The sequence below is a fragment of the Amia ocellicauda genome, chromosome 8 (genome assembly GCF_036373705.1).
Source record: "Amia ocellicauda isolate fAmiCal2 chromosome 8, fAmiCal2.hap1, whole genome shotgun sequence".
Classification (NCBI taxonomy): Eukaryota; Metazoa; Chordata; class Actinopteri; order Amiiformes; family Amiidae; genus Amia; species Amia ocellicauda.
In genome coordinates this window covers 43,049,284-43,068,741 of record NC_089857.1, presented here as the reverse complement: position 1 = coordinate 43,068,741, position 19,458 = coordinate 43,049,284, and the positions used below count along the sequence as shown (strand labels likewise).

General features: G+C 43.1%; 1 protein-coding gene across 3 annotated transcripts in view; it reads right to left on the bottom strand.

Annotated features, from left to right (window-relative positions):
* The window catches only part of erbin (erbb2 interacting protein), an 87,464-nt gene that overhangs the window by 63,858 nt on the left and 4,148 nt on the right, over positions 1–19,458 (bottom strand). For 2 of the 3 annotated variants that reach the window (XM_066711549.1, XM_066711552.1), the window contains exon 2: positions 4,801–4,877. The exons of the other annotated variant lie outside the window; for it this stretch is intronic. The gene's annotated coding sequence lies outside the window, so the exon portion shown is untranslated. The remainder of the gene's footprint in view (positions 1–4,800; positions 4,878–19,458) is intronic. 3 annotated transcript variants of the gene reach the window in all.

Here is a 19,458-nt window from a genome sequence, read left to right as displayed (position 1 = left end):
TATTCACTGGGCTGAACACTGCCATTAAATACGTCACTGAAGCTACCAAGCTTTATTAAAACAATACACTCGAATACTTCCGCACAGCTCCACATATTATGGCAGAGAGAGTCCTAGATTTTAGCAAAACTTCACCAGGCTCATTTTTCCCCATATAAAGGCCGAAAACATGTGAAGTACCTGGGTAGTGCCACTCAGTACACTGAGAGGGAGGACTCTTGTTGCAGGATTTCACACAACCCCGCAGCTGGAACGACAACTGATACTCAGCCGAGTACTTGTGCTGCTGCTGGTAACGAGTCATTTTAATGGATTTACGGATTGTGTGGAACAGGCCCCACAACAGCCCTCGCCCCGGAGAGAAAAACTAAACAAAATGTCAGATGGAGAATGAACTCCGCACTACCTGACACACACACACACACACACACACACACACACACACACACACACACACACACACACACACACACACACACACACACACAGATATCTGCCACCTGCCCCACAGAGCTTCCCAGCCCAATTCGGTGCCTCGATGGAGCTTTACGGTTGCATGTCGCTGGTCTTGCAGTGGTTTTAAAAGTCCTGCATCTGGTTCTGGGTGCCCTGGGTCACAAGAGCTCCTGCTCGAGGTCAGATAGTGTTGCTGGGAGAAAGCCACGCGTTCAGCAGCAGTCCCAGCTCCACTGTTAGCATCGGTATTGTGGTACCCTCATCCTACACCCTTTACTTCCGCTGTGCCCCCCTCCAGCGCAGTCCTGTGGCATGATCTCACATTAGGGATTAAGCAAAAATAAACACAAAGCTGTAAAGGGAGGAATGCTGTGCTACTCTCATATTCTGGGGTTTCCCTTCATTCTAAAAACTCATGGCAGAATAAGCCCCCCGCCCTCCCAGAAAACACAATTGGCCCCAAATCCATCACAGCCAGCTTCCATAGTCATTAATCAAATAAGGTCACTTGCGGGGCATTCGAAAATTGATGTGAGGACAGTGTCTATTGTCTTCAATGGACTGAACTGCTCGCACCCTTGACAAGTACCAACAAATGCTTTTACGCGATTGATAAGCAGCCAGGAGACACCCGCCCCGCACTTCAGAGACACCAAATTTCCAACTGTCCAGTTTAATGTACACGGAGTCCAGAGTGAATGCAACACTGCTTAAATAAATACAAGCATAGGAAACCTAGGCTCATCAACACCCAAAGCTAGAACAAACCTGACCGTAATCTGTTTATTAAAGTTAGAAAGCAAGCAAAACAAATGCCTACCGTTTCTACTGCGGCTGCAACTCCCTCGACTGAGAGAAGTAACTGAATGGAGGTCGGTATTCTAGTGGAGGGGTTCTGCAGGATGGATATTGACATGGTCTTCAGAGCTGGGCTTCATGCATCGGCACACAAAGCTGGTATGAATTGGAAATGATGCGGGGGTTGCCAGAGACACCCAAGTGGAGAGTTTGCCTAGGTAAACAATTACCCTAACCACACGGGTCCTGTACAAAGCCTATATCTGTAACTATGTTAAGAAGCAAAGGGCGTCACAGTGCACACAGCTCATGGGAGCTGTACATCAAAGCACGGTCATAAAGGCCACGAAAGTGCCCAATCTCAAGAGCTTGCTCAATTATTCAGCTCCAGCATGATGAACTAATTGTGGACACTACGCCTTTGACGCTCTACACCTACCTTCCCACCGACTCTCACAGCCACTGTCAAACAGTGAGGGAGAGCGTGACACAGCAGCAGAGATCATCAAAAAACTGCTTTTATTCCACAGATCAAAAGGACAAAAGAATGAGGGAGTGTTATGTAACTGGAAACTGAAAAATAAAAACAGAACACGAAATGTTCCCAAGAGACAGTGGGCACAGGAACCTAATTCATATAATAAACACCGGAGCAGGAAGGGAAAATACCAGCCTGTCAGTGAAACGGGGCTCCTTTTGAGCATGAGCTCGTTACAGAGACATGACCCCTCCGTGAAACAGTGGAGTGCAGAAACCCCCCCGCGCCAGGAAAGCGCTCTGTTGGCGTAGCGGCTTTAATCGCTCTACTGGGTGGAGCCGCTGTGGTGCACGGTTCAACTCCAGAGTAGGGGGGCTCCGACCTGCACATGCTACGTAAACAATTATCGTCTACCAGAACACACTTCTCCCAACCTGATGTCTTGGTTTAATCTGTACAGTTCAAGTGTGAGCAGCATTACGAACAGCACACCTGCTTCAGAAACAAAGTGTTTGAAATTCTGGGTGAAGGACACTTGACTGCCCTGCACAGTGGGAGTGTATTAGAGGCACTTTGCTCACTGCTGGAATGGGTGTAAGCATGCCGCCCAAGGCCGTGCTCAGGCTCCACCCAACACTACAGTCAGGTTTTAATTGGGAGCTTTTCTTTCACTCGTATTTAACAAGAAACTGCACCCGCAATGGCTAAGACCTATAACCATTTTAATTAATTCTTTAACATGCTGAGAGGGAACACACACACACACACACACACACACACTAAAGATCTATACGTGTGTGAAGGTGTGCAAACTCCCACAACCTGCTCTTTGACCACTGAGCCCGGCTGGCGAAGTTGCTTCTGAAAGTCTCCCAGAAAAGGGCAAGCGAAGTGGACACCTGCCGTGTGTCGTTACGTGTGGAATGTGATGCGATTCCCGCCAATACATTTTCGCAGGCACAGAATCCTTCCAGGCAGACTGGCACCATCTGCCCCGGAGGCAGGATCCTTGGCCATGTGGCATTATCCCTTCGTGATCAGGGCGGTGTGCGTCCCTCACAGCATTAGCCCGTTTATAGCCATTAGACCTTGGCCAGGCCTCAGGACTCTGCAGAGAGCAGTGCCACACGGTGCCGAGAGCTGGGCCAGCGAGACATCAGAGCCTGGCCACCATGTTTAGAGACCCTGCCACCAACGCACCTCTCTCTCTCTGTAGTGCCTCTGTATCATCACATGATCAACATCACAATTAAACAGTATGTTATTTTACTTAGGAGACAATTTGATACTTATTGCATTCCTGCATTCCACAGCTCAGGAAATCCTCTGGCTGCAACTACTTTCAATGGCACTTTATCATGCACTTGATAATGAAGAATACTTTCAAAATAAATATTGAAACCTTGCGTCTGTGGCATGGGACTTTTTACCGACTTGTACTCGTTTTAAAGAGCTTGCACATTTCTCTCACTGTTTGACAAAAATCTACCCTGCATATCAAACCAGACTCCCAAATCTTCTCCTCGTTTGTGGCTTTGTTTTATAATCAGGCACAATACAGCGCTGCGTGCCAATTGGAAAGCTGCTCATCTCCCCCCCGTAGGAGTGCATGGCGTGACAGGAGAGCGGTTACACACTTCTGCACAGATTCCTATCCATTATTATTATTGATTCTGAGCTCCACAGCTGATCACGGGGCTTCCGAGTGACCCTGCAGCAGAAGCCGTTCAGGCCTCTGCGCATCGGACGCGAAAGAGGCATTCAGAAGCGCCTGGAATGAACTGGGGGCGTCTGCAGGGGCGGCGAGCTGGCCTTCTCGGCTGGGCAAATCACGTGAACCGAATATCCGTGCCCTGTTTGCATACTCCCTTTGCACAATCCAAGGGACAAGAATGCACCATTCAGAGGAAAGTCATCTCCCTTGATGCAGATCAAAATACAGATCCACAGAGGGTCCCACATAACGCACGGTTCATTCAGGAGGCAGGGCAGCGTCCTGCGATTGCGCATTACATGCATCTGAAGGCCACAGCTGACCATAGATGGGACGCTCTGGCAGAGTGCTGTATGATCCATACGCACAGGACAGAAGCAGCCCTAGATTATGTCCAACAACCACAGCCTGATTAGGTGGTGACCGATTAAATAACCGTCTGTGCTGGACTGTCGACCTGAGGCTAGGAAGAGGGCCGATCTTCACTCGTCGCCGAGGCCAAGGAGAAGTGATCAATATTGTCCCTTTCCCAAGACTACTAATAAAAACATCACACAAAACATCGTCTCTGCACAACACACATCTAACCTTGCAGCGTGGTAACGGCCCTGACTCATATTTCCAATTGTGTACAGAATACATTAGCGTTAATTCAATGCCATTAATTAGGGAGGAGGATTGCTGCCTCCCTAAGTGTCAGAATAAAGAAGCCGTTCGTCCAGAAGCAGCATCACTTTCTTCAGTGAATTTAAAAATAAACCTCTCGTGTCAATCATTAGATAAGCTATCCGCTATCTTTACCACAACTAAACCGTGAATCACAGAATAAAATGCTGGTTCAACTACAAGCCATGGCAGACAGAAGAGCGCAACACAGCGAGTCTTGGAAGCATCTACCAGGCAAAGTTATAGGACAGAAACGTTCAAACCCTAACATAAAATTAAATTTTGGAGTACAGAGTAGTTTCGCAAATGTTCCCACCCCATCATGAACACGAAAGAAAAGGAAAAAGTAATTTTAAATGATGCCATATTGCCTTAGGACATTAAAATAAATTTGTTCAAAAGCAATGCCAGCAAAAGACCCGAATACAAGAGCGTTTTTTAAACATTTAGAGGGGGACACACCTGCTAGCTCTGTACAGCGTCACATGGCTTGCTACAGAGCATGTTCTCGATCACGGAGCGCACCGCAATTAACCACTCTGACATTTTCGTGGCAGAGTTTTTAAACACAGACGTCTATCTAGATTACCGCTTCTTACCACGTAAAGTTTCAATTTGAAAGGACACATTTGGCCCCTCGTCAGCATGAACGAATACATCACATTTCAGAAAGCGGGGTCACCAGTACCTTGTCATTTATGACCCAGCTCCTCTGGAGTCCAGCTTGGTGGGGTAGAAGGTAAATCCAAGAGCAGCAAGCAAAAACTGTGAGAGGAAAAATGAAACCAAAATAAGTACAAAGAGAAAGTGTTTTTTTATCGCAGTCCCATTCTCCATTTGGGTCCCCCTCAATGCCTCCGACACAGGGAGCGCAGTCTTCCTCACGAGAATCTATAGGTCAAACTCGGCCTAAACGGAGGCACACAGGCACACAGCTGAACTCGGCCACAGTCGTAAATGCCAGGCAGGACATATTCGCTCAAAACCATTCGCTCGTATCCATAACTCGCTGCAGTTACATAACGCCAGCCAGCCTCCATTAAACAAAGCCACTACAGTTCAGTCTCGCTCTGCTGTCATTAGTGGTGACGGCAGGAAGAACGCTTTTAGAAATGCATGTGACAAACAGGACTCCCACCTAAACGGATGTCATTAGGAACTTCAATTCATAAATACTTCCTTGGGTGTGTACTGCAATGTTGTTTTGCATTCAGAGTGCACTACTGGAAACCTTGTCATTTTAAGCCACAGTTTGCTGCTGGTCTTCTGAATAACGGCCCACAAAATGTAACATTTCTGACAAACTCATTTTTATTTTTATTTAAATCATACTCACACTGAGACTCATCACAGTAATGCACCAAACCACAATAGATTCTGTCATTTGATTTATAAGAGCAGCAAAACATTTTACTGTCCAAAACAGATGAATGGTATTTTAACATGTTAGCATTGATGTTTAACTTTTAACAGAATTGCCCCTATAATAGTGCATGAGCATCCCTAGACTGGAGCATTCAAACAGGGCTGCAGTACTCAGAGCTCTCTACAAAAGTGGAGGCAGGGTTCGAGGCAAGGTATCTGCCTGGCCCTTTGTTAGATTTGGGGTGGTCTGTACTGCCCCACTACCCACAGGACAAGAAAGAAAAAGCACGATTTCCATACAAAAATAGATTCATTGTGTTGATGCCCGAGTCCTGCCGATGACTGACAGGGGGTACTGGGCTGCGATTAAACTTTCTATTTGTATGAAGAAAGCAGTGAAGGAATTCCATCTATAACAATCATAATTGCTAAACGAGGCTCTGAAATATAGCCCATGCTTTGTCATCATCCAATGCCAGGGAGATTAGCCGTCTGCCATTCAGTATTTATGGATTTGTTCGGGTTTTCAAACATCTGAAGGATTCTATTCCCCTCCAACACAGCGATGAACAGGATGTTAATTTTACAAGTGACATGTTCACTCGATTAAATTCCTGTGCTCGTTTTCCAAATTTTGATTCTACATCTGGAGGAAACTCAAAGCTCTTGGAAAAAAGTAGGCTAGACCAAGCGGTTTCCACAACATAGCAATTGTAATGGGTTACACTGCAGCTAGATCAGTTTTGAGATTAAGCCTCTTCACCAAATGTCTTCTAGTGTATCGGGTGTATCCAACTCCTTGCCCACTTGGTGCCTATTGCGGTCAGTACAATATACTGTAATTCATTTCAGCATTATAATCCACTTCCTGTCGTTTAATTGTTTACATCTCTCTCTTCTCTACGGAGAAGTAAACATTCCAAGGAAAACATTAGTAGTAGATACATGAGGGATTCTATCTACCGTTCTCAATGAATTTGTGAATTTGAATGAATACAAAGACCTTGTCAATGTAAATGTTGCTTTGAAAAGAATGCTTCGATTGAACCCATGAAAGTAGAAGAAGCTACAACGCCAAGTCAAGTTAATCATTTCCATTACTCCAAGGCAACATTCAAATTCCTGACATTTTGCTGTAATGAACTGTAATTTCTCTATAAGGCTGTATATTTTGTCCTTACTCAGCCCTGAAGAACATGTGACCAGGCTGCGCTGCCTTTGAGCATCCCTCAGTCTCGGTACGCAAGTGTCCGGTTAACACAGGGTTCTTCCACAAGCTAGCTGGTAAGGAGGAGGCACGGCCACATGAACTGCTGTAGGTATTTAACGTCATTTGACAGAAATTAGGGTTGTGACGAAGCTCGAATGCGCATTCACAGATGTCGATCTTTGAACATGTTTAGCAAATACGAACTCCAAACCAGACTAATTAGAAGCAAAATATTTTTGTCTACCATTGCAACAAGCACATTCACTTAGTAAGGTGATGTGATTTTTACAGATAGGGCTGTAGTGCTGTTGGAGCGGACCAGACCAGAGAAGCGCCACTCTTTCAATTCCATGCTTCTCAATTATGAATAATGCATTTAAAACATTTCCTCGCACGGTGTATTTGTATGAAATAATATGATGAGAATAAGTAATAAAGACCGTTTATTAACGTAACAATTCATACAAAAACAGTGCATGCAGCACCCGCTCCTTTTTATTCTATAACTACAGCACTGGAGGTGACAACATTTTGGTGAAACTCTAATTCAATGAAAGAAAAGCCTGGAAAATGATCCAGTATCGACTACTTGTCCTTGCAAGATAGGGTGGTACAGAAGGATGCTCTTCAGCCTACAAAGTGACTATTTTCAGTGTTGGTGGCATCCATGGCAGAGCTCACTGTGTTTTAACCTCACTCACGCATTAGCCTAGTGCAGCTCTTTTGCCGTTTTTGCAGGAAAATGCCAGAAAAGCTGGTTTCGACACGCAAGTATAACAAACACTTGCATCACGGAATTCACAGCTGTCATGTGACAACGTGTTCGAATTAAACCGGTAGCTGTGCCTTGCGGCTTTAATACTTTGTATTACTGTTTTAAAGGAAGGATTTCAACACGATGTAAAGTATCTAATGGTGACAACAGAACCACAAGATAGAAAGCATGATGATAATATGAAAAAAAAAAAGCTTTGCGCATTATTAACATACAATACAACATTGCTAACAATGGATAACAATCAGCAACTTACTCTACCTTTAATTCTTGCACTTCATTTGGTTATATTTGCTTTTTTGTTTCTCCTAATTTTCACATAATTTACTAGAGTATTTACTAGAGACCACAAAACTGATGCCAAACGTGAAGTGGCGATGCACTGGCACAAGTTAAAACCCTGCATGTCAACTCCGCCTGTGATGCTCATCACAGCAGCTACTGCCTAACAAAACAGAAGGGCTTGTGTTTTTTAAATGTAATGTACAACTACTAGCCTAAACTACATGTAAATAGTAAAGTGACTAGTAACAGTAGTATTAGATGCATGTTAAGAACTTAAGAAACCATGTTGAATTGTAACTTTTGCATCTGAAGAGTTAATTCAAAATGTCTGAAGACTCATGCAGTTGTTTATTTGAGAAGTGAAATAGTAACTCATGAAAAGTACTCCATGATATTAAATTTTAGGAATATGAGCTGATCTTTTTTCAGCTCCATTTCACATTCACAGCATTTAAATAAAATGTGTTTTTATATTTTTGTTAATAAAAACTAACATTGATTTTACAGTAATACTGGCAAATGCTAAATGCCCCTCAACCTACAACTAAATACGCTACATCCACATCCAATGGATATAATCCTTTAAAATCCACATTCGACAGATGCAGATCTTGGTCAGCTCCATCACGTCCCTAGCAGGAACATGACAGACACAACCTAAAAATATGGCATTGGCTACAGAGGAACTGGGAACTTTAAAGCTTTATAAATACAAGGGAAGGAAATCAGAAACTTCAGTTGCCAACTGAGGCAGCTGTTTCTGAAGGCTGAGAGGAGCAGCAGTCTGCCAGGGTGCCCTTGAGCAGGAGAGGAGGAGGAGAGTATTGTCAGTGGGACAAACAAACAGAAGTGATGCTACATTGGTGTCTTATTATGTGAAATATAGGCTGCGCAGTCACTACTTTTGTTCAATTCTGTACAATTTCAGGAATGTGCCTCTGGGTCGCCTATATACTGCCTCTCCACCCAGCACAGTCCCTGAACCCTAGACTGTCCCCAATGGCTGCCTGCGCTGACAGAAAGGGTCAACAACTTCTCATACTCAGAGACTCTGAAGTTTCTGTGAAGCTTTTGGACTGAACTGCCATTTTGATGCAATCTAAAAAAGGGGGGTTCAAAGAACAAAGCCAAGGAATTTGGAAGACATCACTGGCATTTAATACTGTAAAAAGGCACTTCCAAAATTTAAGATGCAGGGAAAACAACCAGCAGTGAGGTGAAGAAGTTATAATAACAATAAAAGCATCTTAAGTACCCATAGCATCCCAACTCGAACCCCTGGAGAAGACGAGCTGCCCGTTGCTAACGCTAAGGGAGGACGTTCAAAGGCTAGAGTCAAACGAAGGGCAGCCATTACAGTCACAGTCACTAATGGAACAACAACCTCGAATTATGTAGGCCATCTCGGATGACTACTTTTAAATTTTGCATACTACCCTCAGCATATAACTTCTTAGTACTGTATAATTCAAATAGTCAAACCATTTACATTATAGCAACCCACATAAACAGCGTCTCTGGGCACTTTACACATTGTCCCAAATTCTTTTTATAAGAGTATTACAATTGCCGTTAGTGCACTGCATAATTATAACTAACTGTAACCAAACAGTATCAGTCTAACCGTAATTAAACTTAACAGGCCTGCTGTTGTTTCAGTTCTTCTCCCCCTCCCCCCATTGCCTCTAACACAGGAAGATTTATTCTCCTTCGTTAGCCTCTTACCTAGCTTACATAATGAACTTTTCCTGCGTTACTTTACTCAAACCACAGAGAAGAGACGAGATGTACTAATGGCTCGAGCAGAGTTCTGGCGTGTCAGATATAACCAAGGAAGCCCGAGTATAATGTTCTGTCAAAGCAGAAAGGAGGGGTAACCGCTCCAGCATACATTAGTCAATCCTGCTATTGCCTATAAAGGGGAAAACATTCTCGGCCAGCAAGACAAATTGTTGCACTCACTTTATGGATTAAAAGCTGTCAGCAGGGAGTCTTGCAGAAAGCGGGCGCATCACATAGCGAGGTGAAGCACGGTCTGCCTGCTACGTGATTTACAAAGACGACACCAGAACGCCACCTCCGCTCTGCCCAGATACTTATTGCCTCCTGTATATTATGGGAAGCCAGCATTTCGGTCAGGACGCAACTCGATAGAAAAGCAGCTCCAACAATACAGGCAATCAGCATAGAAGCCCGGTCTTCCATCGCGATGCTTCAAACCCATCTTCTGCTGACAGCTGCTGCGTGGTTTAATTCGGCTAAGGAGTCTCCCCCGCTTACGCAAAGTAATTAACCCGGCTCTTCTGTAATTTTGTCAAAAAGGTGCAGCTGTACAATGGAATGAAAGTTAAAACAATTAGCTAAGCAGAAAAGGCATCATTACCACACATTCACACGATGCGCAATTGGCTTCTCTCTCCGACTCCTATGCGTTTCTGCCCCAGTTCTCTTTGAAGATGTTTCTCATGTCTATTCAAGTTTGACTGTCACCACGTACAGAAGCAGCAGGGGACGTAATAATGAGATTACCGTGTTGGCTCTCATGTTTGCCATGAAGTGAATGAAAACCAAATAACGGTTTCGGCAGCTGAATTAAACCGAGGCGCAGGATGATGCACACGTCCGACAGCGAGGATGCTCAGCCAGCACAGCCCAGCAACCAAAACACAACAGCCCCAGTGAGGGTGCAATGAGGAGGTGAACAGTTTAATAATCCGTTTTAAATCTGAAATTAATATCATTGAATATGAAAAGCGCCCCCTGAAAATCTTCTCTGCAAAGACTGATCACAGTTTTTTGTTCAGCTGGAAATCACATCATCACACACTGGCAAGACCGGCTGTATTCAAGAAAATATCCTCCACAACACCAGAGCGCTGTGATCGGGCCGGCGATTTGGAAACAATGGAGTGTGATCAGTGCCAAAATAAAGATGAACATGAGATGAACATGAAAATGATTATTAACATGAAGATGCACACGGTCCGCTTTTATGATGGTGCCATAGAAACTAGTCGGAAGTCAGAAATTTCCAAGCAGAGCGATGGTGGACAGATTTGTCAATGGAAGTTAAAACTTAGGTTTCCATATTGTATTTTGTTCATTTTTATTTGGGAAAATTTACAAAAGACACATGTACTCACTCACAAGGTATCTAAAGCTAAAGGAAGGTGTTAAATTAAGTCCTACTCTATTGCATTTATTTTAGGCTTTATACAATTTATTGTGGAGCTATAGAACACATTAATATATATATATATATATATATATATATATATATACATACATACATACATACATACATACATACACACACATATACACATTTTTTAATTAAATACATTTAATTTCATAGAGTTAAACTGTTTCAGAGTATGGAGGACTATCCATACTAAAAAAAATAAAAAATAAAATGTAGAAAATAAATTCATGGACATTTAGGCCTGTGTATTTCGACATTCATTTATTCATTCATCCATTTATTAGTTTATTATTTCAACATTTATTTATTCATTCATTATTTTCAACATGTTTCTTTTTCAATGTGACAAAACACTGAACTCTATCAATCACAGCTAGTGGGTGGTAGCCAGTCCGCTTATTGGCTAATCCAAGGCACATAATCATGTTTATAATCTTCATATTCATCTTCATAATCATGTTCATCTTAATTTTGGCACTGATCACCCTACATAGGAAACCATGGTTATTCAGAGTGTGCCTGCGTCTCTTTATGAGGTTGCATATAAATATTTAAATACACAACCTGAAAGCTGTTTGCCCTGCATTATGTACCACACACTTATATAAACAGGCTGAACGTATTTGAAGGCGGGAGTGCGTAATTAAAAAGGCTGTGTGGTCTCGTCTGTAAAGCATTACCGTCGCTCTCCTTCGGCGCAGGGAGCTTCGCCTCAACCGGGCGACTGCTGACGCTCCACAGACACAACAAACCCGGCACTGGCTTCTGGGTTTGGAAGACATGTATTGTGCAACTGCAGAAAACAATTGTGCGCTTCACAAATTAATAAGTAGTAATTACTGCAACCACCAGAAGCCTTATCACTATCACTACTGCTAACAGTTATCTTGATCATTTACTTCAGATTCTGATGCTTCTCTCACTCCCCTGTCTCACCATGATGTCATTTTTGTCAGCGATGTTTTGTGTTTTTGTGCTAATGTTTTGTATACATCTAGTAAAGGGTAAACCTTAAAAAAAAAAATAAACAAAACTCCTCCTTTCAGCCCCAAAATGCAGTGGAAGGTAAAAAGCACACACAAAACAATCCCAGTGACAAAATAGCAATGTCATCATGCCATTGATGCAGCACAAAATTGTGCGCAGAACTGGGGTAAATTGTGAAAAAGACAATCCACATGACATTGTTATGGTAGTCAGGAAGGGGTCTCGGGGGGGCCTGGCAGCAGCTGGAAACAGTCCGACCACAGAGCATTGTCCTCTCGCACATTACAGCCTTTAAACTCAGGTGCAAAGCAAACGCACTCTGTAGACAGCAGATCACAACCAAAGAGCAGTGGCTACTGCAGCACTTACAACCACAGCTTTTTAACCATGCATGAGATGCTCACAGTGATATAATCTTGTGGGGGGAGGCTTTTGCTTTTATTACTGTCAGAAGGGGCCGTGCTGACACTTAATCACCACACGCTCGCTGTCAGCAGATCTGGCTCTGCTACAGCACAAGCAGTCGGCTGCGAAAGGACCCATCATTGTGCAGCTCATGAGTTCGAGCAGCCCTGTGACGCACAATAATGAACTCCGAGACGATACCCATTGATCGTGGCCATTTATTTCACCGATACTCATCTTTTACATTTGAAAGAAGACAAAAATACTCAAAGCCAGTTTTAGTATGTTTAAAAATAAAATAAACACCTTTGTAACAATTAACACGATCCAATGAAGTGAAACTGAGAAACACATTTCAGAATTTCTGATAACATAAATGGAGCCAATATAGAGTAATGGGTGATGTAACGGTCACTCAGGAAATCATTTCACCTACCTAAACATCACAGAGGTTAATTATTTACCTGATCTGTACATGTTGGTACAGATGCATTTCATTACCTCACCTAAATGAAGGAAACAAGCAAAGGAACTGGTTTGTCAAAGCTAAACGAGACTTGTTGGGCTTTATAGTCTGACTCGACCAGTTCAGGCTGCACGTGTTTTTTCCTTAAAGATGTCATTCTACCGTAATTCTCTGCGACTGTCAGCGACAACTTGAAGATACACGTGTGGTTTAATGCACTGCCTCTACAATTTTCTTAGCCCACTAAAATGGATAATTTGTTCCATTCTCTTCTTCTCCTCCATCAAGTCACATTACATGAGTACTCAGTAACTGCTTGGAGCATAGAGCACCCCTAGATGAACATAACATCTATAAAATCACTGAGTACTTCAGGATTTAAGACACAAGAAAAACAGAAACTGGCCTTAGCGATTTTGCTGGTTGTTTAAAACGCTCTGGTGAAACATCACTCGCATACTGATCTATTACTATGTGAAAGGAAGCCAAAAGAGCTGCATGAGCTAGATGGTCCAAGAGGCCACCTCCATTGTGTAACCTCTCTTATTGTCCTATGCATCTAAACAACTGCAAGTTGGAGATGCTGTTGTGGAAAAGTGCAGACAGGTTTGTTGAAAAAGTCAAGAAACGGAAGCAGCAAAACCTAAAATACTCTGAAATGGTCTGAAAATAATTATCCAACAGCAGCAACTATAAATTGACAGTCATATATGAAATGCACTTGGCGAGATGTAAAGAAATACAAATAAAAGCTGCATGGGCATAATTAGTAAGAAAAGTAACCTGCTCTTTGAGACTGCCATACTGACGAGAACGGCACACACTGTATAAAGGAACCCGACTCCCTCGCATTGAAATCAGCTTGTGAAAAAAAAACCTGGCCCGGTCTGACGCAGCGCTCCGACGCATCGCACGGGAATCCCGGGGATTATACAGGAATCAGTGCATCGCGCTCCCAGGTAGGAGGAGGCCAACACACACTAACAGCCTACAGATTGCCTGAATGACACAGTAAGAACAGGCTAAACCTTGCTACACTGCTACATTTGACAGCTTTTGGAAAACAAGGAACCCTGGATAATTGACATGGTGGGCGTCTCTGCCCCAGGAGAGGAGCTGTGCTGGGAGGATGGCCACCATGAAATCAAGACACCGGCTTCACCTTTAGCAACTGCAGTCCCTCTCAGTCACATTTAAAATGTAGTGGGAAAATGAACTGAAATGTTGTTAATGGTTTCATGTTTTTAATTCAATTTTGTCTATAAAGCAATCATTAGTTTGTGTTTACCCTTCATTAGTTCTTGGAGTTGTATTACAGCTATTGTCTTTTGGTTCTTTCAATCAGGTCTCTTTCGGATTTTCAATTAGCTAAAACAGCTTTGTGTGTTTTGGGACACAGGTGTTTGGTTGAGGACATAATGTCTTTGATAACATCTGCTGCCTGAAGAATGCTGACCAGCCCCAAATCAACATATCAAACAACGACAACAGTAACAAACTCAGGCCTGTGTTCATTATTATGCATGTGGCAATTCCATTAAGGGAATTGGATTTTACAAAAGTGTAATCACTTACGAAAGATAAGATTGCAACCTATTGTCAATCTCCGAAGATATACAAAGGCGTCTCCAAATCACATCTTTAGTTCTCATCTTAATTTCATGCAAGAGGAGGGCTCTGGGTTAACCTGCATTTATTCATTACTTCATTTGGTGTATCCTGAGAATTTATTAAACCTCTGCAAACTTATAAAAATGTACAATAAAAAGGACAATTTTACATCTCACTGTCACATTAAAAGAACATCACTGGAAACGTAATGTTCAGTGAAAGTCAATGCTATATAGATCTTTGTCCTCAGTATTTAGGGCTGATAGGCAACAGGAGAAAGCAGAAAATGAGAATTGAACTGTAGCTAATGAGACTGGCAGAAGAATTTTAAAGCACAGCGAAAACGTCTGGCACGGAAACTATAGCACTAATGGCATCAATTCAATTTAAGTAATGGTGAAGAAATAACTATTAAGGAAAATACAAATTACTGAAAAAAGTTTAATTACATTTTGCATCAGGAAAAGGAAATTCTAAATGTTTAGTTCTTGCTAGAGTGACCGAAGCCTAAGTTCTCTTTTAAAGGCCTTGCTTTCTGCGATTCCTGAATGTATGTGAATTTTCAATTGGCTGGTGAGATGTATACATTTGCCCATAATGCTGTAAATCAGACAGCCCACATCAGACAGGCCCAGGGCCCAGACGGCAAACTCAGCGCTGACAGACAAAGACGCCGCTCAGAGGCACACTTGTGAAGGGTACAATATGTCATTATCTGACCTACTCAGTCCAGATTATTTTTTCCACACTACTAAATAAAAAGCAAACTCCCAGCTCAGTGGCTGAATGTCAGATGCAGATGTGCGCTGCGGAACAGAGTTGGGGGGGCTGCGGCATAAGAATGCACTCATTAACCCACTTTCTCTGATGTATTCCTGGACAGGGTCCACATCGAACCCCCAGTAGAACCGTTCTCCAGTGAAGAGCAGGATATTAGAGACTGCCGTTACTTCGCTCTTTGGATTTTGACTTATTTAACCAGAGATTTAGTGTGAAGTGATTTGAGATTTTTCATTGCATTGCAACTATAACTGATACTGAAGATCTCGCATAATAAAGTAATTCACCGACACAGGGCCCACGCAGAGACTGAGCACCAGAGATACTCGTCATCAGCCATGGTGTCCCTTTAGCGCTGAGGCTCTTGGAGTGGTATTGCATCAGCTACATACACCAGTGAACCCGTAACAATGGGAGCAGCCAACCTGAACACACGGATACCTTTCAGCAGCTACAACCGCTGTTAGACCAGCTTTCACACGCACTCTCTTGTAACTAAAAAGGTGTTTAAGGTGTGCTGTAAAGAGCCCTTGAAATTTTGTTGAACACCCTGTAAAATCAAACATGCTTAGCTTGATGTTTCACCTTTTGCCTACTTCAAAAGCACATGACAAAACGGGTTCATTTTTAACATAATTACTTTGAATTATGCTGGGGGGGGGGGACTAGGGTCATATCCAGATGGATGACAGACGCACCTGCTTGTGCCACGGAAACCAGGAATAAGCACTGAGCTCCAAGCGCGAGAGAGAGGGGATTTAGCTACCTGTTTTGCACTGAAAAACCTTTTTTAATCTTCAGCCACCTCAAAAAGAAGAAATAAGACATCCTTCATTCACCCCGAAGCCACTTGGGACAGACGGAGCCTATACTGCCATCTTATTAGCGGAAACAAACACAGATGCCTTACGCTGGTTTTGCATGTGCACTTCTGTTCATTTATTTAGAGAGAAATCATTATTCATTAAGGCGAATATATCAGAGGAAGAGCACTCCCTTATGACACAGAGCAAGCTCAAAAGAATAAATGGCAATAAGACAAATTCCCCCCCATATTTCTCTCGAGGCCGTTCCAGAACCCAAAGTCAGCTACAGTACAGCGGGCTGCTGAATCAGGAAAGCAGGGCGAATCAGCTATCAATCAGCCAGACAGACACAGCACTCGGAGAGAAGCCACGATGACTCTGAAGGGTTTGCAAGGTCGGCAGCTACTCTGAACAGGTTTCAGTAACAAAACTGCACCTTAGACAGCTTTGTTGAGTTGTTTGCAAATTACACAGTGCAGTGAGGTGCGTGGCAATGGACTGTACTAAAGGACTTGTGCTGCCGAAGAGGTTGTTGGTTTTTGTTTAAAATCTGGCACCGCCTATGCATATTGTTTCCACAACAGCGTGCCGCCAGATTGGGTGGAATTTTACAGTGAAGGGACATGTACTTTGACCAACACAATATCGGCAAGTCTCAGAGTTTAAGAGTGAAACACCAAGGCTCAGCCACACTGAAAACACCAAATTGCCTGCTGCGGGTTCTGAACTCAATCCTACAAAAACACCTGACTGGGACAGACTGGAAAATGGCAAAGGAAGAGACCACAGAGCCCAATGTCTCACAGTGCACCATGGGGGGAATGGCAATGGAATGGGGGAGTATTCCACTGAGCTGCTCCTGAAAAGATTACGTATTGTTTCAGAGAAATCAGGTCTTTTTATTACTCTTTTCCAGTGCCATAAAAAAACATGAAATACAATTTACACAACTCTATGTGCACCTCATAAAATGGTGTCAAATATGGGCCAAATCAATCCACACATCCCTTCTCGTGTGGAATAGACCTTCGTAAAAGCAAAGGCTGCTGGAAATGCAATCTATCACTGCGAGGCTGTTCTCAGAGAGTCCGTGCACTGCCCTGTCGGGAATCTTCCTTTAGTGCTATAAACATCATCTAATACAATGGAGGGTTGTCCAACTGGGAAGATAAATAAAGGCTACAAATCTCACACCTCCACAACCAAAATATCCTTCACTTCCATTTACCAATATCCCCACCCCCCCATAAAGCATTCAAATTACAATTCTCCCTGCTGGGAAAGACAGGGAAACAACATTTTATTTTGTAAAAAATTGAATGCACTAATCCAAGGAACAGGCCCCCACAAGGCACTGCCCCGTCACTCAGTCACATGGGCAGCCTGTGCATTTGACAGGGATATTTCCAGCAGCCCTGGAAACCACAGACCACAGTGCGCGACGTTCGTCGCTGTTGCTGCTGCAGTGCTTTGCTTCAAATCAGAAGATAAAAGGGTGGGAAACGTCTGAAAAGATGTTTTACAAGAAATAAGGTTAGAGGAGTAATCTGTAACAACGTCACCGAAATATTCATAAAGCCTTTTCTTTCCCGACTAAAATAAAAAAAAAAGGCTTTTCTTCACAGGTCCAAGTTTCCATCTGTGATAATCCTTCCTAAGAAGTCTCTTTCTGGCAATCCAGCAGAACTAGAATGGGAGGCTTTGTTTCCTATTGAAGGCTGAGATTTATTTAATACTTATTTTTCTTTTTAGTTCTCAATTTCTTAAACATATTATTGGTTAGCAAAACTTTCTGTCTGACCTTGATGCACTTTTCATTTGAACAAATTATGTTGTTAGTGCTTTCATGAAACACATGGTTTTAGTTTAGTGTGTACTGTTCTCTAGACCAGAACAGAACAGTAACTCTCAGTGGGTCAGATAAGGTTATCAACTTGAAAAATAAAAACCCAGTGAATCTCTATGGTACAGCAACAGCTACTGTAACCTTTAAGTCACCCTGGATACGGGTGTCTGCCAAAGTTATAAATAATAATAATAATAATAACAACAGCTACCCACAAGAGGTACAGTTACCCACTTACACGGCTCAAACCAGTCTCACATCTCACACCAAAAGCACCAATGCTGGCAGGCAGACTTTTTCATGCACTAAGCTTTTACAGGCAAATCCATGTTCACGCAGAGTCAACAGAAAACTGACGTTCTAGGCACGAGCTTATCAAGACTACTGAATACGTAAAGTAAGGCTAGGCCCCAGAGTTCATTTTCATACCATTTGTTTAATCACAATTCAGTGCAAGTTGTGCTGCTGCACGACATTTACATATTTCAAATTAAAACAATATCAAAGGCCTGCCTCATGGTGAACTCTGTAGCTGGGTTACAATAACTACTGGCCTAGGGCCCGTGTTGACTATCCACGAAGGTGCAGTCTCAGTCTCCAGCGCTCTCGGTGCAGCAGAGCTGATGCGGTAACGACTCGACTGGAGGCCTGGAGAGAACGGGTGCAGCACTAGACAAGGGAAGCGTGCCGCGATCCCGGACGCTCTCACAGCACTGAGGTGGTTTTGAGGCTACTGGTGAACTTCGCAGTACTAATGCCACACAGTGTAGGCTGACGTGATTAGCAGTAATGAAGCATTAGGGTGAACCCCCTCACCACTGGGTGACGGAAAAGATGAGTGAACCACCCAACACCTCGGCACCCTGAATCATTTGCTTTTGTTTAAAGTGCCCCCCCAGCCCGCCCCAAATTAATGCAATCTCTGAGTCAGCAGTGCCTTTACCCTAGGCAGTTGCCAAGGGGATAATCTGAACCTATTTCAGCTACCCAGCATTCCCTCTGCTGTGCTGGAATGTGTATCCAGACCGAATGCGCTTTAACGTGCTCTGGAGTCATATTTTATTACCTAAGAAAAGGAACAGGGGCTGGACACTGACTATACCTGCAAAACTACAGATATATGCAATAATGAGAGCCACCTATATAGGAGTGGGTAATCGAGTCCCAACCACTCAAACAATAAGCCACAGACAAAGATCAAACTCTGCAAATTAAAGCAGGTTCTCAAAGCCAGACTTGAGTTTAGCACAATCATCTCACCGGTGTCATGCCCACTACAGGAAGAGAGACGGGAAAAGATGGACTGCAGTGTGATGTTATTTACAGTATCAACAAACTTTTCCCATCTGCAGTATCAATGTTTACACAAATCTCCATTTCCAAAACATCAGACTTCTCAATTTCAATATAGAAAATAGAAAAATTAAAGCAGGAAGTTGGCAGGGACCAAGACAAGGCTTATCCTCAAGGAGCAGCAAGCGTGTGGCAACGCACTGCGTTTCGAAGTGCGTCATTGTCGAGGTATAAACTGGGTGTGCCTTTCCCAGGTATAATGGTTAACAAACACATAGTACAGGCAAATGAGGACTCAGATTGGTGTATGAACAA